The sequence below is a fragment of the Scylla paramamosain genome, unplaced genomic scaffold (assembly GCF_035594125.1).
Source record: "Scylla paramamosain isolate STU-SP2022 unplaced genomic scaffold, ASM3559412v1 Contig16, whole genome shotgun sequence".
In the NCBI taxonomy this organism is placed as follows: domain Eukaryota; kingdom Metazoa; phylum Arthropoda; class Malacostraca; order Decapoda; family Portunidae; genus Scylla; species Scylla paramamosain.
In genome coordinates, this window is record NW_026973681.1 from 605,001 (window position 1) to 612,500 (window position 7,500).

The 7,500-nt window shown below is 41.1% G+C and overlaps 2 long non-coding RNA genes across 3 annotated transcripts in view; both read right to left on the reverse strand.

Annotated features, from left to right (window-relative positions):
* LOC135097279 (uncharacterized) overlaps positions 1-2,278 on the reverse strand; it is a 12,758-nt gene extending 10,480 nt beyond the window's left edge. The window contains exon 1 of the long non-coding RNA XR_010265558.1: positions 2,073-2,278. This is a non-coding gene — a long non-coding RNA (uncharacterized LOC135097279). The remainder of the gene's footprint in view (positions 1-2,072) is intronic.
* A 4,440-nt stretch (positions 2,279-6,718) lies between these two features.
* The window catches only part of LOC135097290 (uncharacterized), a 2,298-nt gene continuing 1,516 nt past the window's right edge, over positions 6,719-7,500 (reverse strand). For both annotated transcript variants that reach the window (XR_010265569.1, XR_010265568.1), the window contains 2 exons: positions 7,269-7,425; positions 6,719-6,873 (listed from right to left, as the gene is read on the reverse strand). This is a non-coding gene — a long non-coding RNA (uncharacterized LOC135097290). The remainder of the gene's footprint in view (positions 6,874-7,268; positions 7,426-7,500) is intronic.

A 7,500-nucleotide genomic window follows, 5' to 3' on the forward strand; every position in this document is an offset into this window, starting at 1 on the left:
ACCAGGTTTCCTTTAACATTCTCTCTCTCTCTCTCTCTCTCTCTCTCTCTCTCTCCCCTCTCTCTCTCTCTCTCTCTCCTCTCTCTCTCTCTCTCCTCTCTCTCTCTCTCTCTCTCTCTCTCTCTGTAAAACAATATAAAAATCGATAACAGCAACAACAACAACAACAACAACCCCCAGCTCCACACCATCTGGTTCACCACCACCACAGCCCCAACACAACAGCAACACAACCACAGCCGTTAACACCTGTACCACCACCACCACCACCACCACAACACAAAGTACAAAACAAACTCGTGCAGGAAATTAAATCTGAATTGTGATCGGATTTATATAGTTTTTCCTCTACTTTATTTCCTCTTTCGTATTTCCTCTTTCGTAACAAATCGCTACTGTGCTTTTTTTTTTGTTTTTATCTCTTCTTTTTCCTACTACTTCCTCTTCTTTCCATTTTTCCACTTACTCTCCTTCCCTTCTGCCCAATTTATTCACGTGGATTCTCCCCCTTTTTTTTTCCCCTTTTTCATTCACTATCATTCATTTCCTTCTTTCCTTTTCATAATCAACACGTTTTCGCTTCCACTCAATGCCTCTTTCCCTTTTACACATCCATTGTTATTCATTATTTTCCTTTCTCTCATCGATTCTCTCCTTCCCTCTTTCTTTCTTTCTTCACTGCAATTCCTTCCTTCCTTTTCCTTACATTCATTCATTCTTGTTTTCCTCTCCCCATTCGCGCCTTCCTTCCCTCCTCCACACTCCTTCGCTTTCCTTCCTTTCTCCTGCACCCTTTCTCTCTCTTGCACCCTTTCATTCGTTTCTCTTGCCCAGTCTCACACTACATATTCCCTCTTTTTCACCTTATTCCTTCCTTCCTCTCTTCTTTCCTCTACATTCTTTTACTCCTTTCCTTGCTTTACACTCCTTCCTCCTATTACCCTCTACCACTCTCACTCTTCCCTTCTTTCCCCTCTTCTTCCCCCTCGTTCTTTCCTCTTGTGCGCTCATATCTTGCATTCTGTTCTCCTCTGCACCCACTACACCTCTTCCACCTCCTGCTCCACTTCCCTCCTTCAGCTCTGCATTATTTCGCTTCTCACCTTCTTTCTTCCCTTCAGTAATTGCTCCACACAGACGCCATGTGGGTTAAGCGTGGAGGAGGAAGAGGAGGAGGAGGAGGAAGTGGTGGTGGAGTCCTTTGTAAGGCTTCTATACACCTGTTTAGGCTATTGATGTATGTGCGTGGCTGGTGAGACAAGAGGGATCAAATCAGATAATGAGGGATAGACAGTGGGGTTGAAAGAAGAAGTAGTAGAGGTTGGGTGAAGAACAGTGACAGAAGTATGAGAATGAAATATGACAGAAATGCCGTCTTGTCTGCGCCCACAGGTGTTTCAGTTCATTTAGTTTTCTAAAATAATAGTACAACAGTTGTATTATTCATATATTGGTTCAGGTAAGGCTTTTCGAAATGTGTTTACTGGTTTCCTGAGGAGGCGATGTTCATTTTCTTCTGCTGGAGTTGTGTTTATGTACGTGGCGTCCTTGAGTATGTGCGTCAGTTTGTGATGTACTTGTTTTCCTCTCATATAAAATATTGTATTAATTGGTTCCATTTTTGCTTGTGTGTGCAGTTCCTCCGGTGTGTGGGGGATGTTTCGTTGTAGGCGAAGCGGAGTGGAAAAGTGTGTGTGTGTGTGTGAGAGAGAGAGAGAGAGAGAGAGAGAGAGAGAGAGAGAGAGAGAGAGAGAGAGAGAGAGAGAAAGAGAGAGAGAGAGAGAGAGAGAGAGAGAGAGAGAGAGAGAGAGAGAGAGAGAGAGAGAGAGAGAGAGAGAGAGAGAGAGAGAGAGAGAGAAAGAGAGAGTGAGGGGACAGGGGAAGCAGACGGGCAGACAGACAGACAACCATACTCGTACATACAAACAGGCATGCAGACAGACAGAGACCGGCAACCTCCTCCCCCTACACACACACACACACACACACACACACACACACACACACACACACACACACATACACACACACACACACACAGGTATATAAAGAACACAGGCTTCTCCACCGACCTTGATGGAACGTTTTGTGGTGAAAAGTTGAGAATTTCCAAAGGTATCACTGACTGGAGAGGTGTAATGAAGTGGACTCTTGGTTTTCTTTAGTCCAATGGCTTCTCCACCAACCTTGATAGGACGCAGTGTAAGTGTCGTCGATTATTTTCTTAGTCGCTAATGACAAAAAGAGTAATGAGTTCCAGAAATTGTTTTTTTTTTTCCCCTGCGAGGTTAATGAAATGTGGCTGTGGAGGTGAAGCATGCATTCTTCAAACACTACTGACATTAAAAGAAGTATTCGAGTTCTTGGAGTTGTTCTCATGTCTACAGTCAGTTTTTACTGTTGTGGTTCCTGCCTTCGACTTTAATAGAATGTTGTGGCGTAAGAGAAATATATATTTTTTCAAACGCCACTGACATCAAGAACAGTTATCGAGTTTTTTGAATGAAATATTTTAACATCAGCAGTTATTTATTTATTTATTTATTTATTTATTTATTTTAGTTTTGGCTTCTCATGCTTGGTAGTGTGTCGTGGTGCAGGTGAACACAATGGTCCTGTTTTTTGTATGAAATGTGTATTATAAAATAGGGTAAGTAAAGTTTTTTTTTAATGTATTCATGTAAACAAACAAATCAACGTATTTTTTTTTTATTTCTATTAAATAATTAAAGTTTTTTTTTATGTATTCATGTAAACAACAAATCTACGTATTTTTTTTTTTTTTATTTCTATTAAATAATTAAAGTTTTTTTTAATGTATTCATGTAAACAACAAATCTACGTATTTTTTTTTTATTTCTATTAAACAATTAAAGTTTTTTTTTTTTTTTAATGTATTCATGTAAACAACAAATCTACTTTTTTTTTCTATTAAATAATAATAATAACAATAATAATAATAATAATAATAATAATAATAATAATTCTCTCTCTCTCTCTCTCTCTCTCTCTCTCTCTCTCTCTCTCTCTCTCTCTCTCTCTCTCTCTGGAACACTACCCACTGCCAGTAAAAAGAGTAATCGAGTTGTTGAAGTACTTAAATGCCTGAAGTTGTATGATCTTACTTGGTTCTTGCCACGACTGATGGCCCTTGGAATAAGCGAAGAGAACAACTTGGAGCAGCACCGCAAACACTAAAAGCAGCAGACGAATAGTTCAAACCTCTCAGCGGCTCTTGTTTTCATATCTGCTCAGTGAGGGGTGGCTGGAGTAAACCGATAGCTGGAACATTCGACCACCTGAACAATTCGTAATACTGAAAAAATTTACTGGAATATGACTGAACCAATTCCATCACTCCTAATGCACAAAAGAAACCGAAAAAAATGATGTAGTTGGTGAAAGACTTGCCCAACTAAACGATTCCTGCCATAGAAACATGAAAAATTAAAAACACTAACAATTTCTGGGATTTCTGATAAATTCTCATTTTCTTATGGTCTCTCTCTCTCTCTCTCTCTCTCTCTCTCTCTCTCTCTCTCTCTCTCTCTCTCTCTCTCTATATATATATATATATATATATATATATATATATATATATATATATATATATATATATATATATATATATATATATATATATATATATATATATATATATATATATATATATATATATATATATATATATATATATATATATATATATATATATATATATATATATATATATATATATATATATATATATATATATATATATATATATATATATATATATATATATATATATATATATATATATATATATATATATATATATATATATATATATATATATATATATATATATATATATATATATATATATATATATATATAAATATATATATATATATATATATATATATATATATATATATATATATATATATATATATATATATTTTTTTTTTTATGTAGGAAGGATACTGGAAAAGGGCAACAAAAATCTAATAATAAAAATGCCCACTGAAATGCCAGTCCCTTAAAAGGGTCAAAGCAGTGGTCAAAAATTGGTGGATAAGTGTCTTGAAACCTCCCTCTTGAAGGAATTCAAGTCATAGGAAGGTGGAAATACATAAGCAGGCAGGGAGTTCCAGAGTTTACCAGAGAAAGGGATGAATGATTGAGAATACTGGTTAACTCTTGCGTTAGAGAGGTGGACAGAATAGGGGTGAGAGAAAAGAAGAAAGTCTTGTGCAAGCGAGGCCGCGGAAGGAGGGGAGGCATGCAGTTAGCAAGATCAAAAGAGCAGTTGGCATGAAAATAGCGGTAGAAGACAGCTAGATATGCAACATTGCGGCGGTGAGAGAGGGGCTGAAGACAGTCAGTTAGAGGAGAGGAGTTGATGAGACGAAAAGCTTTTGACTCCACCCTGTCTAGAAGAGCAGTATGAGTGGAACCCCCCCCCCAGACATGTGAAGCATACTCCATACATGGACGGATAAGGCCCTTGTACAGAGTTAGCAGCTGGGGGGTGAGAAAACCTGGCGGAGACGTCTCAGAACACCTAACTTCATAGAAGCTGTTTTAGCTAGAGATGAGATGTGAAGTTTCCAGTTCAGATTATAAGTAAAGGACAGACCGAGGATGTTCAGTGTAGAAGAGGGGGGACAGTTGAGTGTCATTGAAGAAGAGGGGATAGTTGTCTGGAAGATTGTGTCGAGTTGATAGATGGAGGAATTGAGTTTTTGAGGCATTGAACAATACCAAGTTTGCTCTGCCCCAATCAGAAATTTTAGAAAGATCAGAAGTCAGGCGTTCTGTGGCTTCCCTGCGTGATGTGTTTACCTCCTAAAGGGTTTGGACGTCTATGAAAAGACGTGGAAAAGTGCAGGGGTGGTATCATCAGCATAGGAGTGGATAGGACAAGAAGTTTGGTTTAGAAGATCATTAATGAATAATAAGAAGAGAGTGGGTGACAGGACAGAACCCTGAGGAACACCACTGTTAATAGATTTAGGAGAAGAATAGTGACCGTCTACCACAGCAGCAATAGAACGGTCAGAAAGGAAATTTGAGATGAAGTTACAGAGAGGATAGAAACCGTAGGAGGGTAGTTTTGAAATCAAAGCTTTGTGCCAGACTCTATCAAAGGCTTTTGATATGTCCAAGGCAACAGCAAAAGTTTCACCAAATTCTCTAAAAGAGGATGACCAAGACTCAGTAAGGAAAGCCAGAAGATCACCAGTAGAGCGGCCTTGACGGAACCCCATACTGGCGATCAGATAGAAGGTTGTGAAGTGATAGATGTTTAAGAATCTTCCTGTTGAGGATGGATTCAAAAACTTTAGATAGGCAGGAAATTAAAGCAATAGGACGGTAGTTTGAGGGATTAGAGCGGTCACCCTTTTTAGAAACAGGTTGAATGTAGGCAAACTTCCAGCAAGAAGGAAAGGTAGATGTTGACAGACAGAGCTGAAAGAGTTTGACTAGCAAGGTGCAAGCATGGAGGCACAGTTTCGGAGAACAATAGGAGGGACCCCCATCAGGTCCATAAGCCTTCCAAGGGTTTAGGCCAGCGAGGGCATGGAAAACATCATTGTGAAGGAATTTTAATACGTGGCATGAAGTAGTCAGAAGGTGGAAGAGAGGGAGGAACAAGCCCAGAATCATTCAAGGTAGAGTTTTTAGCAAAGGTTTGAGCAAAGAGTTCAGCTTTAGAAATAGATGTTATAGCAGTGGTGCCATCTGGTTGAAGTTTGGGTGTGTGTGGCAGTGTTTGGGTGTGTGTGGCAGTGTCTGGGTGTGTTTGGCAGTGTGTGGGTGTGTGTGGCAGTGTCTGGGTGTGTGTGGCAGTGTCTGGGTGTGTGTGGCAGTGTCTGGGTGTGTGCAGTGTCTGGGTGTGTGTGGCAGTGTCTGGGTGTGTGTGGCAGTGTCTGGGTGTGTGTGGCAGTGTCTGGGTGTGTGTGGCAGTGTCTGGGTGTGTGTGGCAGTGTCTGGGTGTGTGTGGCAGTTTCTGGGTGTGTGTGGCAGTGTCTGGGTGTGTGTGGCAGTGTCTGTAATGACTTGATTGAAAGTTTCTGTGGTTTACTCACATCACACTAATTCAAATCAAGTGTTGGTGGTGCAGGTGTGAGCAACAGCCAGGTAGAGGAGGGACACAGTTTTTGGGCATTTTCAGATGTGTAAGTGTGTAATGTGTTATGTTTTCAGGTGTGTAAATGTGTTTTTTTATGTGTAGATAGCTTGGGGTTTGTATTTCTGTCTGTGTATTGTGTCGTTCTGGTGTTTGAATTTGTTGTTGTCTTGTGTTTTTGTTCATGTTTTTCTTCATTCCTCTGTGTGTTTCTTTCTCCGTCTCCTGCCTATCCTTCACAACAAACGTCGTTCTTTTCTTGCACCAATTACCATCCAATCATTGTTTTTAATCCTTACATTCTCTCTTTCCCTCTCTCTGTCTGTCTTACCTGTTTTTCGTCATCTAATTTCCTTCCTCCTCTTCTTCCTCTCTTACACTTTGCAATTCTCTCTTCAATCTCTATCTCTCTCTCTTTCATCAGTTCCTCTCTCAGTCTGTCCAGGGCCCTGAGGAATTAAAGAGAGGCATTAAAGTAAGACAGAACATTTCCAGTGTGAATTGTGGGTGTCCTCTCTCTCTTTCTCTCTTTGTCTCTTTCTCTCCCTCTCACCTCCCATCTGTTGAGAGAGGAGGCTGGGGAGGAGGGCGGGGTGCTCCTCGCTGGGACTTGAAGAGAAAGGCAGACTAGTGGGGGAGGTGCTGGTGGTGGCTGTGGTCGTTGTCATCATTCTAAATCTAGACCTTTTGTTTTCAACCTCCAGCCTGTGCCTCTTTCTCTCCTCCTCCAGTTCCCTTCGGCCTTCCTCCACCTGAAGTAGTAGTAGTAGTAGTTGTAGTAGTAGTAGTAGTAGTAGTAGTTAGTGTTTTGGTACAGGGGACATGACAAGGGTGACTAAGAGGGGGTCTGGTGGGGGTCTTCAAGTGGCACAGGGGACATGACAAGGGTGACTAAGAGGGGGTCTGGTGGGGGTCTTCAAGTGGCACAGGGGACATGATAAGGGTGACTAGGAGGGGGTCTGGTGGGGGTCTTCAAGTGGCACAGGGGACATGATAAGGGTGACTAGGAGGGGGTCTGGTGGGGGTCTTCAAGTGGCACAGGGGACATGATAAGGGTGACTAGGAGGGGGTCTGGTGGGGGTCTTCAAGTGGCACAGGGGACATGATAAGGGTGACTAGGAGGGGGTCAGTACCACAACATACTTACCTGCAAGGCCATAAAGTCTCTCTCCTGATTGGCTGAGGGCTGGCCAATCAGAGGCTGGGACTGCAGTGGTGTGGGAGGGGGAGGGAGGGCCACACCTAACCCTCCTCCTCCTCCTCCTCCTCCTTCCTCTTCCTCTTCCTCCTCCTCTTCTTCAAAACTAAAAGGAAAAATATCTTCAATATATAAATCTGTTAATATAAAGTCAGTGATGGTGGTGGTGGTGGTGGTGGAG